This window comes from Panthera leo, chromosome B1, assembly GCF_018350215.1.
Source record: "Panthera leo isolate Ple1 chromosome B1, P.leo_Ple1_pat1.1, whole genome shotgun sequence".
NCBI lineage: Eukaryota > Metazoa > Chordata > Mammalia > Carnivora > Felidae > Panthera > Panthera leo.
Window position 1 is genome coordinate 155,225,703 of NC_056682.1, and position 23,021 is coordinate 155,248,723.

At 36.0% G+C, this 23,021-nt stretch overlaps 1 protein-coding gene across 1 annotated transcript in view; it reads right to left on the reverse strand.

Annotated features, from left to right (window-relative positions):
- ADGRL3 (adhesion G protein-coupled receptor L3) overlaps positions 1-10,838 on the reverse strand; it is a 690,326-nt gene extending 679,488 nt beyond the window's left edge. The window contains exon 1 of the mRNA XM_042936279.1: positions 10,685-10,838. The gene's annotated coding sequence lies outside the window, so the exon portion shown is untranslated. The remainder of the gene's footprint in view (positions 1-10,684) is intronic.
- Positions 10,839-23,021: the final 12,183 nt, after the last annotated feature.

The following is a 23,021-nucleotide window of genomic DNA, read 5'->3' on the forward strand; positions in this document are numbered from 1 at the left end:
GTAAATTGCTCTAAGTAAAAAAAAAAAGAAACTGACATTCCACTCTTAAAAAAAAAATGAAGCTTTTGACATTTCAGGATGTTAATAGATGGATAAACTGCATAACAGGAACATCAGTCCTGAAAGAGAATTTGACCTGAATAGCCATACATTGCACTCATGCATTTATAATTTGCACTAGGAGATGAATGAGAAAAGATGAAGTAGAACCATTTTTCAAGATGCATGCTGTGATTTCTCATTACAGGGATAATCTTAAACAGTCACGATATGTCTTTAAAAGCTGCATAATTTTAAGAATGAAACAGAATGAAAAGGAATCTATGCATTGAGCAGTGCTTTTCTAGGTATCCCCTATTTACATGAGACAAGCCCATCCTCACAACCTGGATATAAATTCTCCATGAAGTGTTTTTAAAAGAAGTTTTCTTCAAATAAAAAATAAATAACTGTTACTAACCCAACACTTCATTAATTTTTAATAAGCTGGTCCTATTATTTTTAAGCAAGTTTTCCAAGGAAAAGTAAATAATTCTATTTTTCATTAATAGTTTATAAATGTATTTTTAAAAGATTTATATAGATTAATTAAATTTATATAGATTATAGTCACTCTTTTGTGTTTAATGAGGAAGCAAATAGCATGCCTCCTATATGAATTTAGGATATTTTATTCAATATCATAATAGAATACCACTTAAGACCAGATTTTGCCCTCATTTAACCTATTAGGATGACAAATCTCTTTCTAAATCCAATTTGGTGAATAGAAAAATCCTAACAAAGCTGTCTCACCAATCTAACTTGACAGAATTCAAAAAGACATTATTTTATGGTCTTGTCAAAGAGTTTTTTAAAAACTATGTAGTGTATAAAATCATATTTACGTTTATTGTTCCTAATCAAAATTAAAAAGATTAACATGGTCAAACCCAACTAGCAACAGAGGCAGAAGGTTTTCCAGAGTCTCAAAATATGGCTCAGGAAATCCTGCTTCTAAGGCACATTTTCTAGACCTATGGAAACTGGTCACAGTTTAAGGAAAAGAAGGTTGCCCCAAAGGACATTTAGCGATAGTGACCACAGTGTTCTCCTTTGAAAGCTTTAGGTATTTAATTTTAGAATGCTTCCTTTTACTTTCATTTTATGCCAACATTCATTCACCCTACTAAACTCTACTACACATAATTAGTATCTCTTCAACACAGAGTGTTTTTCTCAGTTTCTTTCCTGATTATACCAGAAAGAGGAAAGCAGTTTACAAAATGTTCCAAGGGTAGAACTTCTTTCCTTCCTTCCTAATATTCCAGAAAAACTACTCTAATCCTCAGATAAAGGAATACATTTAAAGTATCTGCAAACAATGGAAACTATTTCTTATGTAATTTTTGCAAATAAAATTTTATATTGAATGATGTTTTGGCAATACTAAGATCAGAAAGTTCAATAAAATTCAATGTTTAAATAAGAACATATCCAGAATAAACACCATAGAAGTGACAGTCTCAAATAAAATTGAGGAACTTCTAATTTAGTACATTCCCAGGATATTATACTATATATTTTGTGATGTTTTACCTGTACCCTAAACAATAGAACACTGAATAAAGTAGAATCCCATTAGTTTTTAATTATAAGGATTCAAAAGTTCCAGAGTTCAAATCATGTCCCCTGAGTCATTACAGTGCTGTGGTAAAGCCTTATAGAGCATAGCTAATTATCACAAAGATATAGTTCTGTCAGCAATATTAGCATGCTTACACCAAAGTTAAAATTTCCCTATATATGCTCTTTCATTTACAAAAAAAAAAAAAAAAAAAAAAAAAAAAAAAAAAAAAAGCTTCAGTAAGTATTCTCATGTGCTTAGGACTTAGACTCAAACCAACCATTTTTATCTGTGGTTTATTGGTAAGGAGACAGCTTTTTAACTCTTGCACCTTGCCTCATTTCCCCAAAGCAGAAGAAATAAATCTCATCATTTTACTTCTTTGTGAGAAGTATCACATAGGTGAGAAGTTCACCCATTAATGCATTATGGATTTTCACCATGCCAGCAATCCAATGGTCAGGGCCATCAAAGACAATAAATTCTTTAACCTTGACCTAACATAGACTAGTGGGTTTTCTCAAGACAAAAATCCACAAAATGTGAGGTGGCAGCTTTATTTTCATTGAAATGTATCCACTTTTCAATTAATTATATAAAAAGTAGAATATTTTAAGAGAATTGTGGAATACTTCAATTTTCCTTACTACCATACATAAGTATATACATTTATTTATAAGCTAAAAGCAAACTCAGATATATATCATAACAGGAAAGAGCACTTCACTAATTTAAGTGACATTTTCAGTTATTCTGTCAACCTCTAACCATTTACTTATTTGAACTAATGTTCCGTAGTTCATTTTGGTCATTAGCATTGATCAGCAAAAGAGCTTATATTTCACAGACACATTAAAACCTTAATTACCAACAAACCCCAGCTAAGTTAAACTCTATTTTTATTGTATACAATTTTTTATTTATTTATTTATTTTTTTTAATTTTTTTTTAACGTTTATTTATTTTTGAGACAGAGAGAGACAGAGCATGAACGGGGGAGGGTCAGAGAGAGGGAGACACAGAATCTGAAGCAGGTTCCAGGCTCTGAGCTGTCAGCACAGAGCCCGACGCGGGGCTCGAACTCACGGACCACGAGATCATGACCTGAGCCGAAGTCGGCCGCTTAACCGACTGAGCCACCCAGGCGCCCCTATTGTATACAATTTTTAAGAGAAAGAGATAAATCACCAGAAAATACATTATAAATCATTATTCTTAAAACGCTGGTAGCCAGAGTAGGTCCTGGACTCAGGAGATATGTCACATAATTTCATTCATAACCCACAATTATAATTAGAAACTTCATATTTCAAAAAATGATCCTTAGGCACTATAAGATCTCATATCAAAGAGGATATATCATTTCTATAATGCCCTACTTAAAAATTAATGTGCTAAAGCATTTTAGAAATATTTGTAATACAAATGAAAAATTTAGGTAACTAGTTCACACTTCATAAATTTGAAGCTCCTTTAAATCAGCATACTTAATTATCCAAAAATTCCATTTCTCAGTGATTTCTTATACTTTTGAATTTTAACTGTTTGCATTCCTAATAGTGGCATGTGCCCATTAAAACTTTTCTTTTTTAAGGTTTAATCCACATTATTTTTTTTCTTCTTTTTTTTTCTTTCCAAATTTTTATTTAAATACCAGTTAACATACTGTGTAATATTAGTTTCAGGTGTAGAATTTAGTGATTCACCACTTACATACAACATCCAGTGCTCAGTTTGTTTGTAAGTCAATTTATGATAATAGCTCAAAATAGAAATAGAAGTCACTAATAAAACTCTGAGCTTCTCTCCCATTCATGGGTGTAATTCCTATTCCTACTTTACTTGCAAAGTATACGTTATTATCTTCTACTTTGATTAAATTGCTTATTCAAAGCAAATGATTTGATTTTTTTTTTTTTGGAATAAAGCCTTTGCAGAGAGTAAATTTTAATAAAAATTTAGCCTTATTAAGCCAAAAAAATGTGTCTACTGCCAAACTTGATGATAGATTTAGAAAACCATGATGGATTTAAAGCCATATAAATATCTCTTTTGTGAAAAGGACACGTACTAAGATTTTACAAGGTTCATTCCAATGAAAAGAAGCCCAAGACATAAGCCAATGTTTGAATAGTCAGAATCAGTGCAAGGACAGCTTACTCCAAAATCACTCTCAAGGTTCTTACCTTGCTGGTATATTCATTAAGAATAGTCCAAACATTCATGAAACTCCAATTTAGGGAAAATACTCTACAATCTCTTATCTACTGCAATAAACATAATTCCTTGTCTTTAGGAAGCTTACAGGCTAGAGGGGAACCAAGAACAGGAAACTGTAAGTTGGTAAATGCCTTAAAAGCACAATGAATAGGGTGTTCTGGAATTGTAGAGGACAAACGTTTACCCCTACACCTCCAGCTTCAGGGGAGGCTTCCAGGAGGAGAATATACCTGAACTGAAAAATAAAAAATGGGTTAGATCTACAGAGGTTTTAAAAAAATGGGAGAAAGGAACAAGCCCCGAGAGCATAGCAGAAAAGAGCATGAAAGCAGAGTTCTCTTGGTAGCTCGATGTTAACAGAAGATAAGTGTGAGCAAGAAAGTAATCAGTGAAATATTCTGACAGACAAAAATCAGATCACAGGAGCAGATGATGACGTACAATCTATTATACCACGAAGGCTTTGGATGGTCTCTTAGCAAACAAATACGTCCAGTATCGAAACTCTGGGTTAGACAGTAAAGGGTGGTAAAAGCTACTGTCCCAATCAGTATGTCCGCTCCTATTTGTGGTTATGATTCTAGAAAGGTTTCAGGACAGGAAATGAAAGACTAAAACCTAAAGGCAATGCACATTTACTAGGCAGTAATATAACACAACAAGAAGAAATGTACCCTACCGTCATGTCTATCACAGGGAAAAACAGGGTCTCTCAATGGGGGCACAAAAGCAAATGTGGGGAAAAATTATTTGTTCTAGGAGCCTGAAGTAAGGCATTGCAAAATGTTTTAACATTCCTGTGTCCCAATCACTAAATGCCAGTGGCAACTCCCAGTCAATGTGACAAATGAAAATGTTCTTGCGAGTTTTCAAATGCTACAAGGGTGGTACTATTCTAGTTAAGAATCATTGGCCTGGATGGCAAATATCCATTAAATACATTCTCTTCCCCAATTAGAAACCAAGTTTATAGAGCACAGGTCTGTATCACTTTTATATATCATATAGTATAATATATATGATATAATCACAGAAAGGACAGTTGTACATTTTGACAGAACTAAATTCACATTTCAGTTCTATCATATACGAACAGCATGATAAGAAAATTTAGTTCATTTCTCTGAACCTCAGATTCTCCATACATATAAAGCAGGCAACAATGCCTACCTTATGCAGTTGAAACACTGAATAAATAAAGAGCACATATAAATAGCCTGATAAATTATAGATACTCAATACACAGTTATAGAAATTACAGTTCCAAATGTCTTTTACAGTAGATGAAATGAAACCACATTGTCTAAGAGACTTGGCCCACTCCCATAGAACAATGAATGTGCCCACCTTTTTATCAACAGTGCCATGAAAGAGGCTTAAAGTCCATGTTCCTAGTTCCCCAAACCAGGAAAGAAAGATGGATTTGAAATTATATGCATTCAAGTTAGAAAAATGACTACTAAATTCTGTGAGCAATTATATACATTTTTGTATACTTACCTGCAATTTAGATCTAGTAATGTTAAGTACTTAAGGCTAAAGTTAGCCTTATGTAGTATATATATTCCTCAAACTCAAAATTCCATAATGTTTAATAATGGGCTAAGTAAAACATTTTAATGCCTGTATAGCAGAACCATAATAAATGAGATAGAAAGTCTAAGTGGTAAAATAATTTATAATCAATGATAGACAAATTATTAATAATCCAAATACTGAGAAAAAAATTCCTACAAATTGAGCCAAAAGTGACACAGAAAAATTAATTTATGAAAATTTAAATAGGGTGCCTATCTGTCTCAGTGAAGCATACAAACTTTTTTAATGTTTATTTGAGAGAGAGAGAGCGTGTGCATATGTGCGCATAGTGGGGGGAAGAGCAGAGAGAAAGGAGAGAAAGAGGGTGTGTGTGAGCAGGGGAGGAGCAGAGGGAAGGGGAGAGAAAAATTCCCAAGCAGGCTCCATGCTGTCAGTGCAGAGCCTGATGTGAGACTTGAACCCAAGAACTGTGAGATCATGATCTGAGCTGAAATCAAGAGTCAGATGCTTAACTGACTGAACCACCAGGTGCCCCTTAAAAAAATGTTATAGAAACATAATTGGTAGTATTTTTTTGGCTATGACATAGTTCAAAGTTAAAAGACTGGCAACCAAGGGCTGTTGGTGTAAGCACCAAGGAAAAGAGCATTTATTTCAGGTACTATTGGAAAGAGTGCCTCCTGGAAAAACTTTTCTGATAATCAAATTGGCTGGACATGCTAAAATTTACAATACACATCTTTTATCCTGAAATTTTACATATAGGTATTTATCCCAGAGTTATAATAAGACAAACATAAAAATACATGCAGAAGTATCCTTTCCATCATTATTCCCTCTCTTCGGAAAGCCTGCCCACCTACTATCTCCACGGCTCCTACTATGTGCTCCATCTATCTGCGGTACTCCTCCCCTCCTTGAACCTAACTGATTAGAAAGCAAGAGCCCCTTGACCAATGCCAACCAGATACTGTTTCTCTCCTTGGAATTTGGAAATAAAAGTGAAAACATTAATCAACCTCAAGTTGTGAGGACATATAGTTATGCAACAATCATCTTCCACTAAATAACCCCAACACAAAGACTACCAACAGATGCCAAAGAGAAGCGAAGATGATGAAATATGCCCAAAAGTGACCCCAATTCATTTATTCTTGATTTCAGGCCCTAAAGGATGTCAAACTTTGAACATCCCTAGGTTCTCTGAGGTACATCTATACCCTTCTAAGCCATCTCTACGTGCTCAGACAGCTTAAATAGCTATATCCTGACACAAAACAATGAATTAGACATAGTTATTCCTCTGCCTTGTTTATGGTATTAGAAAGCTGGAAATACCCCCATATGTCCACCATTAGAAAATCAGCTAAATATCTGAATCTTGTACAGCCATAAAGATAGAACACAGACCTACATATATTGTCTTAAAAAAGAGTCATGACATATTGTTGAGTAAAGAAAAACAGTTTATGGAATACCATCAATTTAATAAACATGCAGAGAGAGATATCTGGAAGAACAGTGATCTAAACTGAACAAAATTTGCAGCACTGGGGTGGCTCAATCGGTTAAGTGTCTGACTTTGGCTCAGGTCATGATCTTACAGTTTGTGAGTTTGAGCCCTGTGTGGGCTCTGTGCTGACAGTTCAGAGCCTGGAGCCTGCTTCTGATTCTGTGTCCCTCTCTCTCTGCACTCACGTGCTCTCTCTCTCTCTCTCCCAAAAAGTAAACATTAAGAAAATAATAATAAATTTAACAAAATTCATTTGTGTATCAATATCAGGTGATTTTATTAATTTCTAGAATTTTCTATATTATTGGCTTTTCAGTGAACATCCCTCTCTTTTTATATAAATCAGGAGAAAAAAAATCAAATTTCTACACTAAAATCAGAATCCAAACAAAAAAAAGAAAAGAAAGAACAGGAAGAAAAGTGTAAATGACCAAAGGACTGATTTTTCATTTCAAACAAAGGATGGTTTGATCCCTATAGGAAGGAAACTCTGACATTACTATCAGCTTTCAAGACCAGGGACAAGCTATGATACCATACTGTTGAAGATCTGAGTTTCTATTAACCAGCTCTTCTTTTTTTTTTCCCAAGTACATCACTTATTTTATTTTATAAAGTTATTTGCAACCACAACAGGAGGACACGCAAGAATAGAGGAGTTATTTTACTTAAATGCTAAGGGTATAGCTTTTAAATTTGTATCCTGTCCTCCAGTTGTTCAGAAGCAAGGGGGAAAAGAAATCTATACACACCAGTCCTTCATCTCTGCTCAATTTAGCTCTTTGGTGGGCAAAGAATTCTTTATGGCAAACATCCAAAGCATCCAAATTTCAGGCAGCTTGACAGCCCTTTCAACCAGTTCAGTCTGAACAGAGACAGTAATCAAGTCTCCCACTATGAATTTTATTCACATCGTCAGAGCAGGACTGATCACGGAGCAGGTCAAATCACTGCACACTACTGACTGGAGATCAATTTTCAGTTTGAGGGACTATGAAGAACAGTACACAATAAGGCAGGAAGAGGACCAGGAGATTTCAATAGTGTAACAAACCAAACCCATGAGACCCTCTTTGTATAGAAGCCGATAACACTAGTAATCACAGCAAAATTTAGGAAGTTTCTTACGTGGAATAATCTGCTAACCAGAAAGTACAAACAAGAAAAGTTCTCTTATCATTCTTAAATGATCAAAAAAAGTTGTTTTTGATTGACTATTGACAGAGTTACAAGGATCTATAACTAAATAATACTATCCCAAACCAAAATATAATATAGTCAGTATCTGACCAATTAGCTTTCCAATAAGTTTGAGTTTCTCTAAATCCAGCATTCAAAAAAAAAAAATGCAATGAAAAAGCACTTGAATGAGAAAACATGTACGAAAATAGAAAAGAAAACAAACTAGGAGCACATTTATAAGGATGTTTATGTTCTTTGCCTCAACCAGCAAAATGAAGAAAAGAAGATGATAAAGCTCAAGATATGGCTTATGCTAGATATGTTTTTGAAGACTTGGATGTACTTAGGTTAAAAATAAGGACAATGGAGGGGCGCCTGGGTGGCTCAGTCAGTTAAGCGTCCGACTTAGGCTCAGGTCATGATCTCGCGGTCTGTGAGTTTGAGCCCTGCATCGGGCTCTGTACTGACAGCTCAGAGCCTGGAGCCTGCTTCAGATTCTGTGTCTCCCTCTCTCTCTGTCCCTCCCCCACCAACACTCTGTCTGTCTGTCTCTATCTCTCTCAAAAAAATAAACATTAAAAAAAAAATTTTTTTTAAAAAGGACAATGGAGAAAAAGAAGGAAGCTCTAAGAATATTCCTAACATATGGCATTACATTAACGAATCCATTGGGTGCTTTCACTTTGTGCCATAGTGACTTCTTTTCAGAATCATAGCATGGAATAAAATGAAGTCAAAATAAACCACAGCATCCCTGTCTTGTTTGAAGTAAAATATATAGTTTAGTTCATTAAACACAACTATTTTCAATATTAGGAGGCAGTGTATCAGATTTGAGCTCTTATACAACAATTCACATAACACTGTATCAAATAAATATGCTTAAAACTACCTAAATATATATTTATACTGTGGACCATAATAACTTTATTTTAGTATCTATGATAGCCCAAAACTACTCAAACGTTAGGGGGTACATTTTCAGCACAGCATGAGCAGATTTAGCCCAGAGATTCCCATTAACATCAATGAGAGTTACATGGTTCAATCTTAACACACACTGCGTTGAAAATTTACCCCAAAGCATCAGTGCAAAAGCTCCCCCAAAGAAAGGAGATTTAAAATTTTCCAACACAACTCTGGCTTTTTCAGTATAATTACCCATTTACCATTCTTTGAGAGAGAGAGAGAGAGAGAGAGAGAGAGAGAGAGCGAGCGATAGCATATAAGCTGGGGAGATGGCCAGGAGAGAGACAAAATCTGAAGCAGTCTCCATTCTCAGCATGGAGCTCCATGTGGGACTCAATCCCAAGATCCTGGGATCACAACCTGAGCCAAAATCAAGAGTTGGATGCTCAACCACCTGAGCCACCCAGGTGCCTTCCCACTAACCATTCTTAAATTTATAATACAAATTGGTATTCTTTCCCTTAACAGGAGTTGTTTTATCTTCAAAGCAACAATGAAATAGTTTAGTAGCACATTTTGATAATGACGGTTCTGTTCCCCATTAACCTCAAAGAGAAAGAGAAACTCCTCAAAGTATTTTTTAAAGATTTCACTCAAAAACTTTGTTGCTGGATGGCTAAATAGTCTTGTGCTTACCAAAATATACTATGTTAACTATATAGCTTTCTGTTTACTGTGGATAACCTTCAGTGCAAAGAGAGCATTAAATGTTTTTGTATCTTATTTCTTCAACTTTCTGTTTTACATATTTTCCAAAGTTTGGGCTCATAAATTTAAATTTGTGTTTAAATTTAGAGCTTATTGTATAAAATATAAAAGTAGTTTGGCAAAAAATACCACTCTCGGACAATACCAACACTCACACAATTCTCAGGCTAAATATATTCCGATATCAAACTCTGAATTCTTTTTTTTAACTACATTCCTAACTGGAATAATTGGCTAGCTGGATATATAACAATGTTGCAAAAACAATTCTTAATTAGAATTAAGTTCTTCTAAATAAAATCTATTTAATAATGGTTTATAGATTTTGCCACATAAGTAATTTTAGCTACTGCTAGAAATAATACTAGTTTGCTAACTAAATTGTTCTCGATTTCTATCTTTTATAATAGTTTTAAAATAGTCATGATTATGGTTTATGGAAAATATCTAATAAAACATACCAAATGACCATATACTTCCTCATGTGTCTCAGACAACATTTAAACAAAGTGAACGTATTGCCACATATTTAGCTCCTTGCTAAAAAGATTAGCAAATTCATCCTCTTACACCCAGCTCATAGCAAATGGCTGCTACTCAAAAACGCTTCCTGTAAGATTTTGTTATATATGCAGCATTTTTTTAGATTAACAAAATGTACTTTTTTTTACAATGACAAAAATTTTCCAGGTATGTGAAAATAAAGGAGAAAAGATTACAAGTAAATTTTAACTACAGAAAATTATTTCATGCTTATGGAGATTCAAAATTAAATTACATGATTAAAAACAGTTTATACAGGATCTATTTTTTTCTATAACAATGAAACAAATTACACATGTTTACCTATGGTATTCTCAAATAAGTGCTCATTTGAAACCTATATGCAAATCCCAGATTTCCTAGAATTCCCACTGAGATGCAGACAAATGAGTCTGTTTTATTACCTTCATGTGGATTCCAATAGGTTATAATGGTTCTGATGTCAGAGGACTCCTTCTGTGTGATAATACATGCAATGTGGCCAAAGAGACTTCAAATTCCTCTTAACACAGTACATATTAACAGCACACAAACACCAGAAATATCTCACTCAAGAGAGTTGGTAACCTGCAAACCAAGATGTCAGGTTTCATTTGGGTTAAGAGTATTTATGTTGGAATGAAATACACTTGGTTTCCAGTCCCAGCTGAGGGTCCTGCTTCCTCCTCGCTTGTACAACCACAGGCAAACAATTTAACTCTCTAGGTCCTGGTTTCTTAATTTCCTATATGCAAGTTATACTTTTTCTTAATTGCCTATATGGAAGTTATACTTTTCAATGTAACAGGTCCTAGTATTCCTAAAAGGACAAAATTCTCTGCAATATGTCAGTAATCAATATTTATTTTCACTCACTGACCCCCTTCTCCTCCTATATCACAGTAGTTGAAAATTAACTTTTTATATAATAATTTATTATAGTTTTACTCCTATAATTTATTTCATGTATCTAGTAACAAAAGACTACCATTAAATTACCAAGAAATATAAAGAATTTTGTTAGCAAAAAAAAAAAAAAAAAAAAAGAAAGAAACAAAGAAAAAGCTAGAATATAAGATGCATAGGGGCAGGATCTTTTCTATTTTAACTTGTCCTCAACACCCAGAATTAGTATTGGAACATGCTAAATAAATATCTGTTAAAAGAAAAAAAAAGGAAAAGCTAGTTAAGCAAATAAGAATTTATATACAACTTTCAAAGTGATGGTTTTTTATTGAGCTACTAAAAAAGTTATTTCTACTCACACTTCAGTAGTACTTCTGCCTTAGAATATAAGCATATGTTAATATACAAATATTGCACTGTAACATAAATAAAAATAACAGTACAAAATCTGTTATAAATCTTGTATACACTATTTTTAAGGAATGCATTTCAGTGAACTCATCTGTAAAGTCAGTTTTCCACAATAAAAATTCTAGTAGAACTATGAGAATAAGGTTATTGTTTGAAACTTTCAGAATTTAACATTCTATTTCATGTATGGTTTAATGGATTATATTACCCAGGTGCTTGGTTAAAATTTAGCTTCTCCCTAATTATGCCAATAGTAGTACGAAATTCACAGCATTTGTCACAGACAGGAATTGTGAGAGCTAAAACAGAAAAACGCAAACACGTTTAATATGCAGCCATTGCTATCAAAATCTTAAATCTAAAAAATGCACACCAGAGTGTTCTGTAAATATTTTCAAATTCAGTATAAAGAAGATATATCATCTGTGCTATTTCCATACTTGTGTGTTAGGCTGCCAGGTCCTAACAGGTGAAATATTTGGCAGATTACTTCTCATTTCCAACAATAAAAACTACAAATACACACAAACCTATGTCTGAAGTTGAATTTGTAATCAAATCTGGTTTTGCTTTTGATTTTCTGAGGTGATTTAATGTTTGATTATAGGGCTATATATTCTTTAAAATAATAAGCCTACCTTACTATCTGTTTCTAAAACTCCCACATCCTCCTTCAAATCAGAAGAACATCAGAACACAATCAATCCCTCCTTCAAACACTTATTTTAATATATATTCATTAACCTTTCTGGTGATGCTTCGTTTCCAGGCATGAAATATCTTTTATTTAGTAGGTACAGGTGTATATATAGAACATGTCACAGTGTCTCTAGATTGCAAGATAATGTAAAATAGGCAAAGTGATTTATCCTGGGTTGCACAAAACCTAAAGAAAAGCTGTGGAACTGATCATTATTAGATCTACCTACTTCCCCCTAATCAATTTACGTTATTTATTTATTTATTTTAGACATTTACTTATTTTGAGAGAGAGTGGGTGTGTGTGAGCAGGGGAGAAGCAGCAAGAGAGGGAGAGAGAGAATCCCAAGCAGGCTCCACACTCAGTGCAGAGCCTGAAGAGGGGTCCGACCCACCCTGAGATCATGACCTGAACTGAAATCAAGAGCTGGATGTTTAACCGACCAAGTCACCTAGGCACCCCTACATTACTTTTAATTCTCTTAAACAACTACAATTGAAATCTATAATCAAAAAGTAACAGACAAATGAGTAGATTTCTTGATACATGCTAACCACACATCTAGGTACTTTACAAGTATCAACTCAATCTTCTCAAAAACTATGAGTTCAATTTACAGATGAGCAAACTGGGGCAAAATGAAATCACCTGCCAGGAGCTCAGTTAAAAGGAAGAAGAGCTGGGCTGCCAATTCAGGTGGTTTCACTTAAAGTTCTAGTCACAACAATTAGCATATGCTTCTTTGACCACAAAGATAGGTTAATGAGGTAGACAGAAGAATGGGTTCCCCACCCAAGATGTCCCTGCCCTAAACCCCAGAACTGGTGAATATCTTATGTTACATAGCAAAAGGAAAATAAGGTTGCAAATGGATTTAAGGATGCTAAACTTACACAAGGAGACTATCAGGATTATCTAAGTGGACCAATGTAATTACAAGAGCCCTTAGAAAGGGAGCAAGGGAGTGAAAGAGAGGAAACCAGGGAAAAGGCAACAAAACTTAGCTTTGAAGACAGAGAGGTGAAACCATGAGCCAAATGCGGACAGACTCTAGAAACTGGAAAGGAGAAGAAAAGAATTTTCTTCTAGATCCTCCAAAAGGAACTTAGTCCTGCCAATATCTTGGCTTTATGCCAGTGAGAACCATTCCAAACTTCTGACCTCCAGACTGTAAGGTAATAAGTCTGTGTTATTTTAAGCCACTAAATTTGTAGTAATTTGTTACAGCAGTGTAATGGTTAATTTTATGTCATCTTGGAGGACTATAATGACCAACTGCTTGGCCTAACACCAGTGTAAATGTTACTCTAAAGGTGTTTCTTTAGATGTGATTAACATTTGCAATCTGTTGACTTTACGTTTTTTGTTTTTTTTTTTTTTTTTTTGAGAGAAAAGGAGAGAGAGTGTGAGTGGGGAGGGGCAGAGAGAGAGGGAGACAGAGGATCCAAAGCAGGCGCTGTCAGCGAATAGCCTGATGCAGGGCTCCAACTAACAAACCACGAGATCTTGACCTGAGCTGAAGTCGAACGCTTAATCGACTGAAACACCCAAGAGCCCCTACCATCTGCTGACTTTAAATAAAGCAGATTACCCTTCATAATATGGGGGAAGGGCCCCTTCCAATAAATTGAAGGCCTAAGAGCAAAGATCAAGGTTTCACAAGGAATAAAGAATTCTACCTCCAGGCTGCAACAAAGAAATTCTACCTGAGTAAGCAGCCTTCAGACTCAAGACTGCAATATCAACTCTTAACCTGACTCTCCAGCCTGTGAAAATTCCTTAACATAAATTTCCGTGGAATGCCTGGGTAGCTCAGTCAGCTGGGTATCTCTTGATTTCAGCTCAGGTCATGATCTCATGGTCCTGGTTCTGGGATGGAGCCCCATGTCAGGCTCCACGCTATGTATGGAGCCTGCTTGGGATTCTCTCTCTCCCTCTCTCTCTGCCCTTGCTCTGCTCATGCATACACGCCCTCTCTGTCAAAAAAAAAAATCAATCTCCCTTTCTGTGTGTGTGTGTGTGTGTATAACTTATTACTAGTGACTTTCTACTAGTTCTATTTGTTACTACTATCCTTAGGTATATCAGTATATCAAAAAATGTGCCTTGGGCTGCCATAAATAAAATACTACAGACTGGGTGGCTCAACCAGAAATATATTTCTCACAGTTCCAGAGGCTGAGAAATCCATTAAGATGCTAGCCAATTTGGTTCCTGGTGAGACTCTCTTCCTGACTTTTCACTGTATCCTCACATGCAGAAGAGAGCTCTAATGTCCCTCTCACTTCTTATGGGGGCGGTTGTCCTATAGGATTAGGGTCCCACACTTACAGCCTCATTAACCTTTATTACTTCTTCACAAATCCTATCTCCAAATGCAGTCACATCGAGATTAGGGCTTCAACACACGAGTTGAAGCAGGGGACCAAATTCACTGTATAGCAGAGGCGAAACAATTCTGCAAAGCACATGCACATATTTTAATACATTCATATTTAAAATTTAAGAGAATTATACCGACAGGAACCCCCTACCCTATGCAGTTGCTGGGGATCTGCAGTTTATCACTTAATGATGTAACTAAATCATTTGTATACCATTTGATAGTTTAAAAAGCACTTTCAAACACATTACAAAAAAAATTTAATAGTTACTCTCATTTTATGGATGGCCAAATTTGAACTCAGTGGGATATACTAATTCTCAATATATGAGTCTCACAAATGGTGAACTGGGATTGAATCTACACCCTTTGATTCTAAATTTTACACACTTTGCATGCTCAGAAGTGCTCATCAAATGCAACCTATGGGAGAGGGGGGACATTTTCTAAACCAGTAAAATGCATAAAGTCAATTTTCAAGAATTAGCCAGATATTCCCATCCTTTTCTCACCTAAGTATAAACATGGAAGAATACCCAAGATTCTTAACAGAATAAAAGGTAAAGAAAAATTTTAAATAGCTTGGACATGTACAACAGAAAGAAATATTGTTGTACATATTTTTATCAAATTACTTAGCAATTTAGTCCAAGTGATTGCAGAGGACCAAAATTTTCTTTCCCCATAATGAAACAAAACTAAAAGATTGCATTTTCCTTGATTGGTGTTTTTTCAGTTTCCAAAAATGCCACATTTCTATCTAAAATTTTGTTTAGATTGTTCACCAAAAAATAACTTTGGAAAGGAAGTGTAAGGTAGTTTCATGCTTGTTTTAAAACCAGGCAGCCTGGTTCGTAATTACACCATTTAACCAGTTGTCATCTAGACAAGTTACTTAATATCTCTAAAGTTTCCATTTTCTTTTAACTAAAAGGAACATAATAATGTAAGACGGCTATCATAATTAAATTAGAGAAGTAATTTATAGAACCTGCCAAATATCTGATAACTAGTAATTGCTAAGTAAAGAGGAGATTTCACTAGCATTGTGACTGTGAACATAATAATCCTATTTGGAATATTTTCAATTCTCTGGAATAATAAATTTGCCAAGCAAAACAACCAGGAAAATTCAACTGAAGGAGTTTTCATCTTTGGACAATCTTCGAGGTGTCGTAACGGGGTCAGAGTGTGGTGTGCCCTACGGGTGTAGTGTATTGGGTGGTGCAAAGCTGCTATCCTGACAAAGCTCCCTGATGACACTTAACCTGAAGACTGTTCGGAGCATCTTTGCCATTCTGCGAACTAGCAGGAGACAACTCCACAGAAGAGAGTGACAACATTGCAGCACACAGTGTGTGTGTTGTGAGTTCTTCAGGAAAGGAGTGATAGCTCAAATCATGAGCACTGTGATGATATGACACTACTTCATGAGTCATAAATCTTCTTGAGCGTTATCTCAATTGATCCTCTAAACAATCTTGACATGACAGCAAGGCAAATACAATGGTCCTCTGGCTGCTGGATAATTGGAGTTCTGAAATGGTAAAAATTTGGCCCATTAGCAAAACCAGAATCTCCTTGTCCAGTGTTGCTTGTAACAATGTTTTTCCAAAGTAGAGTGAATTTGAAGAAATCATTTATTTTCACTAATATCCTATTTATCTTCTTTTTAGAATGCCCCCAAATAATAGCTCTCTTTTTAAAGTTTTACGTCAGGGTGGAGAAGAGGAAAAACGATTTTCAGAAGATATTTTGCTATTAACGCTGTTAGCGTGACAGGTTAGTGGCTGATCTAGCCCCTGCATACTCTATAAGAAGAGAAGCTACAATCTTCACTCTGCCTTTCTTTCTGCAACCAAAAAATATGACCAGGAAACAAGCTACTTCACTTTCCACTAATCTGCATTCACATTTCACAATTCATACTTACTGTGCCCTTCAAAAAAGTACCAAACCCAATGCATAAAGAAAAGCCTACTAATGTCTCCCTTATGCAAGAAGAAAAAAACAAGTTAATAGCTTTTGATGTAAAGAGATCCATTTCCAGCCCTCCTATAAACCCCTTAAGGATCCTGGCAGTACATAATGAATGTACTCTAACCACTCTTTGAATAATGACACGGCAAAAGCCTTTGCGAGGTTCCTATTAATCTTTGGGTCAAAGTGCCTTCAATCTACTAGTGTACTTGCAAATGGTTCCACCACAAATCTGCTATATATTTTAAAAAGTTAAAATAATTGCTACTTCTTTAGTGGGACCAGCAGCTTAGAGTAGTCTGCCAGATCCTCTCTCGAATTTAGCTCTAAGAAATACACTAATGTGGTTAAAAACCATACATTCCAGTTCAAGCCACACGGTGGATAACAAAACAATCATACAACCAGAAAGTGACCACAGTTTTCAGAGCTGTAAGGGAATTAATTTTTTTTTAAATGTTTAGTTATTTTTGAGAGAGAGAGAGAGAGAGAGAGAGCAAGTGGGGAAGGGGGAAGGGAGACACAGAATCTGAAGAAGGCTCCAGGCTCCGAGCTGTCAGCACAGAGCCCCACACAGGGCTCAAACTCAGGAACCATGAGGTTATGACCTGAGCCAAAGTCAGACATTTAATTGACTGAGCACTCAGGCGCCACTTCAGAGTTGTAAGGGAATTTAGAAGTCAACAGTGTTTTCATTTCTACAAGTTTCAGGGTTTAATACTTTTCCAGGTAATAAAATACTCCCAAAAGTTAAGTCTCAAAACCTTAATAAAAACACTTAAAAATAAATCCATTTACACTTTAAAATTTTTGTATTATCAGGAATTTAATTGCTAATTATCTTTAACAAAATTTATCTTGGGTAAGAGACATTAGAGAAATGGCCTAAAACTGTCTACCTCCCTTTTCATAGTTCAAAAGAGGGGGGAAGGGGGCAGTGGGGAGAGGGAGGGAGAAAGAAAGGGAGGTACAACATTATACATCAGACACTTGATACGTTCACAAAAAAATGTACTCAAATATTTAAAATGATCCCAAGATGAACAGTCCTATAAATATGAAAATGACACAGAACTAAATGGAATAATTCCAAATCATATCCTGAATCAAACTAACTTTTTTTATAGTTCACTACAACAGTTCTAGAAACTTACCATTATCTTTCACCTGGAAAATTGCAAAAGCATTGTAATTGATCTCCTGCCTTTTACTCTTACCCCCAACTCATCCCCAGTTCATTATCCATGTAGTAACCAGAATGATTTTTTACAATGTAAACGTAAGATCTACCATTCCTCCTTCTTCTAACTATCTAAACTTATTTTAAAGTACAAGAAAATCCAAATTTCTAACTGTGGCATTTTAGGACCCTACGTAATTCAGACCTAGTCTTTCTAACTTTATATTTTATCCCACTTGGCCTGCCATACTAAATGCCAACCAGTTTGGCCTTTTCTCCCTTTGAAGTAAACCAAATTTGTTTCAAGGCTCTTGCATTTGCAATCCCTCCAGCTCCTCAAGAGGCTTCTTCCTTCTTATCATCTGGGTCTCATTCTAAATCTTAGTCCTTAATGGAACCTAGGTGAACATTCCCAGATCACTCTACATTTCTTTACCTTGTACTATTTTAATTGAACTTAGCACTATCTGAAATCATTCTATTCAATAAGCTATTTATAATTTTTTTTTCACAGTCTATGCCTCCCACCCCTCAGCCCCTGCCAAATAGAATTAAATTTCCTGAGAGCAGGGATAAATTTTCACTTACTGTTATGTCTCAGTGCCTTAGTTCAGACACACAATAGATACTCTCAATAAATAGCTACAAATGAAACAGTAAAGTATAATACTTCAGAACTGTATTTTTACACATGATATGTATCTGGAAAATAGGGAGAAACAAGACACTTATTCTATAAGTTCACTGGACAGTGTGCTTGCTAAAAAGTAGTGTCATCTTCAGGACATTACTGAGAGCAATCTAAAAATGGTTTTATGGCATTTTAGGAAACAGCAGTCAAAAGGCCCATAAAGCCAATCAAGTCTGGCTCCTATATGTTGTTTGGTCCTTACTCTTCTTCCAGGATTTCCAGAAGTTGCTGGTAAGAAGAGGAAGTGTCCTGTTAAATCTACATAGCCAAGACTTCAACCAAGCCCATCCTGGTTCCCTGCCTTCGCAGTCCCTCCTTCAGGATTAACTGAACTACACTTTTTTTAGGCTTATATTGAATTACTTTTTAATTTATTTATCTTTTAAAAGTTTTAATCCCAGTATAGTTAACATACAGTATGATATATTTCAGGTTTACAATATAGTGATTCAACTATCCTATGCATTAGTCAGTACTCATCATGATTGAACAACACTTTTTAACACTGTCTTTGGAGGTTCAGTCCCTAACGTCCTGGAAAATGGCTTTATACAGAGCCCTTGCCTAATACCCTGAGGCTCACCACAAGGGTATTTGTGGCTAGTTTAGAACTTTTACTCGATTCCTTGAGTGGTTTGGAGTGACCTATAAAGCACAGTTATTAATTCTGTGTCTTGGAATTGGGGTAGAGAATCAAACACTGTCTACAGTCAACCATGGACCGGATATCAAATCAGAAGTAAGGGTGTGAATCCAGGGACAAGGCACCTGTAAGCTACCTGTGAGGTAAAAACTGATCAGTTCCTCCTCTTGAGAAGACAGACCTGATTCTGATCAGTCTCAGAAAGTGTTAGCTCTGTTTTGAACACTCCTCCCTGTGCACACCTTCCCCAGGCCTCTCTTACAACTTTCACTATCCCATACCCTTCAAATCTCAACTTATTAGGTAGACTTCCCTAATACCCTAGGTTGCATCAAGCCCCCAGGTATGTATTTGCACTTAAAAACATTAATTACAAGTTCTTATTATAGTAGCTACCTAATAAGTATCCAATGACTGAATTAATGAGTGATGAAGATGATTAGGTAATAGATTTCATTTCCAACAAAGCGTGAAAAATGCTAAGGCTAAGCAGAATTTCTTAACCATTGTACTACTGACATTTGGGAGTGAACGCTTTTGTTTGCTTTGTTTTTGTTTTTGTTTTTTGTTTGTTTTGCCATGGGAGGCTGCCCTGTGCTTTACAGAATGTTTAGCATCATCCCTGACCTCTTCTTTCTGGATCCCAACAGTACACATTGCCTCCCCACCTCAACCATAACAACCAAGAAATGTTTCCAGACATTGACAAATATCTTCTGGAAAGCAAAATTGTCCCCAGTTGAGAACCACTGGATTTGAATAAACTAGAATCTGCTGCAAAATTAATACTTTGCAACGAACTAACAGTATATGAAAGTCCTCACCTCCAGCAAGTGGAAAAGTTAAAGTGTCCAAGAGGTTACTACATGGCAAAAGGTGGATATGCTCAGAAAACACAAAGTCAGTATGTGCTAGGGGTGGGTTCATGCTCAATAAAGAAAAAGACACATTCACCTGTTAGATTAAGGAGAAATGACTGTTGTATTTAAATTATTTTTTAACCAGTTGACTTTATTTTAGAGAAGTTGACCAAAAAAAAAAATTGAGCAGAAACTATACTGTTCCCTTATAACTACTTCACCCCATCCCTCAAAACACACGCAGTTTCCCCTACTAGTACATCCTGTATTAGTGTAATATACTTGTTACAGTTAATGAGCAAATATTAATTATTAAATACAGGCCATAGTTCACATTACGGTTCGTTCTGTGTACTGTGCATTCTATGCGTTATAACAAGTTATGGGGACATATATCAACATTACACTGTACTACAACTTCACTGCCATACAATCCATCTGTGTTCCACCTTTCCCTCCTTCTCCCATTCTCATGAGTCCTTGGCAACCACTGGTCTTCTTACTATCTCTCAAATTTTCCCTTTGCAAAAATATCACATAGTTGGGCTCTTTCCGTCTCCAGCCATGGTAGTGAGAGGAACTGCCACCATGTCTGACCCCCTGCAATGGATGGTGTTTTGCAACAGCTCCAGCTTCCTGATCAAGAGGTACATGCAGACATACAACACCAAGCCCAATAGCCTGGAAGGCTCACATCCTCTTCTCCTGCAATGGGCAGATAGCAAAGGTGTAGTGGTGGTCACGAAGTAGAGATGAGGCCGGCGAAAACCCACCACCTCCTACAAGTAGACCATTAAAAAGAATGCCTGGCTTATGATCCACAAGGCTTATGATCTGCAAGAAGTATTGCCCAGATCTATACATGGCTGCCATTCGCAGACTCAGCGCCATCCTGAGCAGCCAGAAGCCCGTGATGGCAGAGGCAGCTGCCCACCCAAGAGCTTCTGGGCACCTGCCCCTACTTCCAAGGCAATAAAGATGTCAACCACCACCACCACCACCACCAAAAAAAAAAAAATCACATAGTTGGAAATCTAGAGTATGGAATCAGACTAGCTTCTTCACTGAGAAATATGCATCTAAGACCCCCCCCCATGTCTTTTAATGCCCTGATAGCTCATTTCTTTTTATCTATGAATAACAGAATAATATACTATTGTCTGGATATACCACAGTTTGTGCATCCATGCACCTAACAAAGGATATCTTCCAAGTTTTGGCAGTTACAAACGAAGTTCCTATAAATCTTCATTTACCGATTTTTATGTAGACCTATGTTTTCAACTCATTTGGATAAATACCAACGAGCATCATTGCTAAATCATATGTAAGAGTATTGTTTTTATATTTATATTTAATATTTGTTTATTTTTGAGAGAGAGAGAGAGAAAGAGAGACAGAGACAGACAGCAAGCGGGGGAGGGGCAGAGAATCCGAAACAGAATCCGAAACAGGGTCCAGGTTCTGAGCTGTCAGCACAGAGCCTGACGCGGGGCTCCAACTCACGAACCATGAGATCATGACCTGAGTCAAAGTTGGATGCATAACTGACTGACGCACCCAGGCACCCCAAGAGTATTATTTTTAAAAAAACTGCCATACTGGGGTGCCTGGCTGGCTCAGCTGGAAGAGCATGAGACTCTTGATCATAGGGTCCTGAATTTGAGCCCCAGGTTGGGTGTAGAGATTATTAAATGTAAATAAATAAAACTTTAAAAAAATAAACGCCTTAAAAACAGAAACAAAGCCTGCCCTACTGTCTTCCAAAGTGGCTATATCATTATGCATTCTCACTAGCAATGAATGGGGGTTCCGGTTGCTCCATACCCTTGCCAACATTGTCTGGCGGCAGTGCTTTGGATTTTAATCATGCTAGGAACTATGTGGTGGTATCTCATTGCTTTTGTTTACCATTTTCTAATGACCAACGATGCTGTGCCTATTTTCACATGCTTCTTTGCCATCTGCATATCTTCCTTTGTAAGTTATCTGTTCAGATCCTTTGCCCACTTTTTAAGTGCATTGTTTTTTCTTCCTATGTCCTTTAAGAATTGTTTGTATACACTGGATACCAATCTTTCATCAGATCGGTGTTTTGTAGATTTTCTCCAAGATAATGACTACTCTTTTCATTCCTCTTAACAGTCTCTTTCACAGAGCAGAAGTTTTTAATTTTAATGAAGTCCTATTTACCAGTGCTTTCTTTCACAGATGGTGTCTTAGTTGTTGTATAAAAAGTCTTCACCAAACTCAAGTTTACTTAGACTTTATCCTACATCGTCTTCTAGGAGTTTTACAGTTTTGAGTTTTGCATTAGGTCTTTGATCCATTTACTGAGTTAATTTTGTGTGAAAGATGAACGTGTTTCTTGCTTCGTACGTTTTGCATGTGGATAGCCAGTTGTTGCGATACCATTTGTTGAAAAGACTCTTTCTTCACTAAGTTGCCTTTTCTCCTTTGTCGACCAGGAGTTGATCTTATTTGTGAAGGTATACATCTGGACTCTTTTCTGTTCCATTATCTTTTAACAAAAAAATTATCTATTCTTCCACCATTACCATACTGTCTCAATTACTGCAGTTTTTATAGTAAATCTTGAAGTCTGATAGTGTCATTCTTTTAGCTTTGTTCTCTTTCTAGATTTCTGCTAATGTTTTATGAGCACTAAGAAACCTAAAGTATCTAGGTGTGCATAATATGGTTTGAAAGTAGCTCTCAGGGCAAAAGCATAGGTTTTGTTAAATGAGTTGATGGGAGCGTTAACTATGGGCAGACAATGGAGCTCATTCACCACATTATAAACTGTGGGCAGAGATGGCCCTTAAAATATAGCTTCTGGTCTTCTAGCTCTTTTTGTACTACCACAGTGAGATTAGGAGTCATATATTCCAGAAGGAATAACAACAAAATGGAGGCAAACTGGGTCTACAAATCTTGATTTATGGAAGAAGTAACCCAAGAAAATCTCCTGATACGTATCAGTTAGAAGCAAGAAACAAATCTTTATT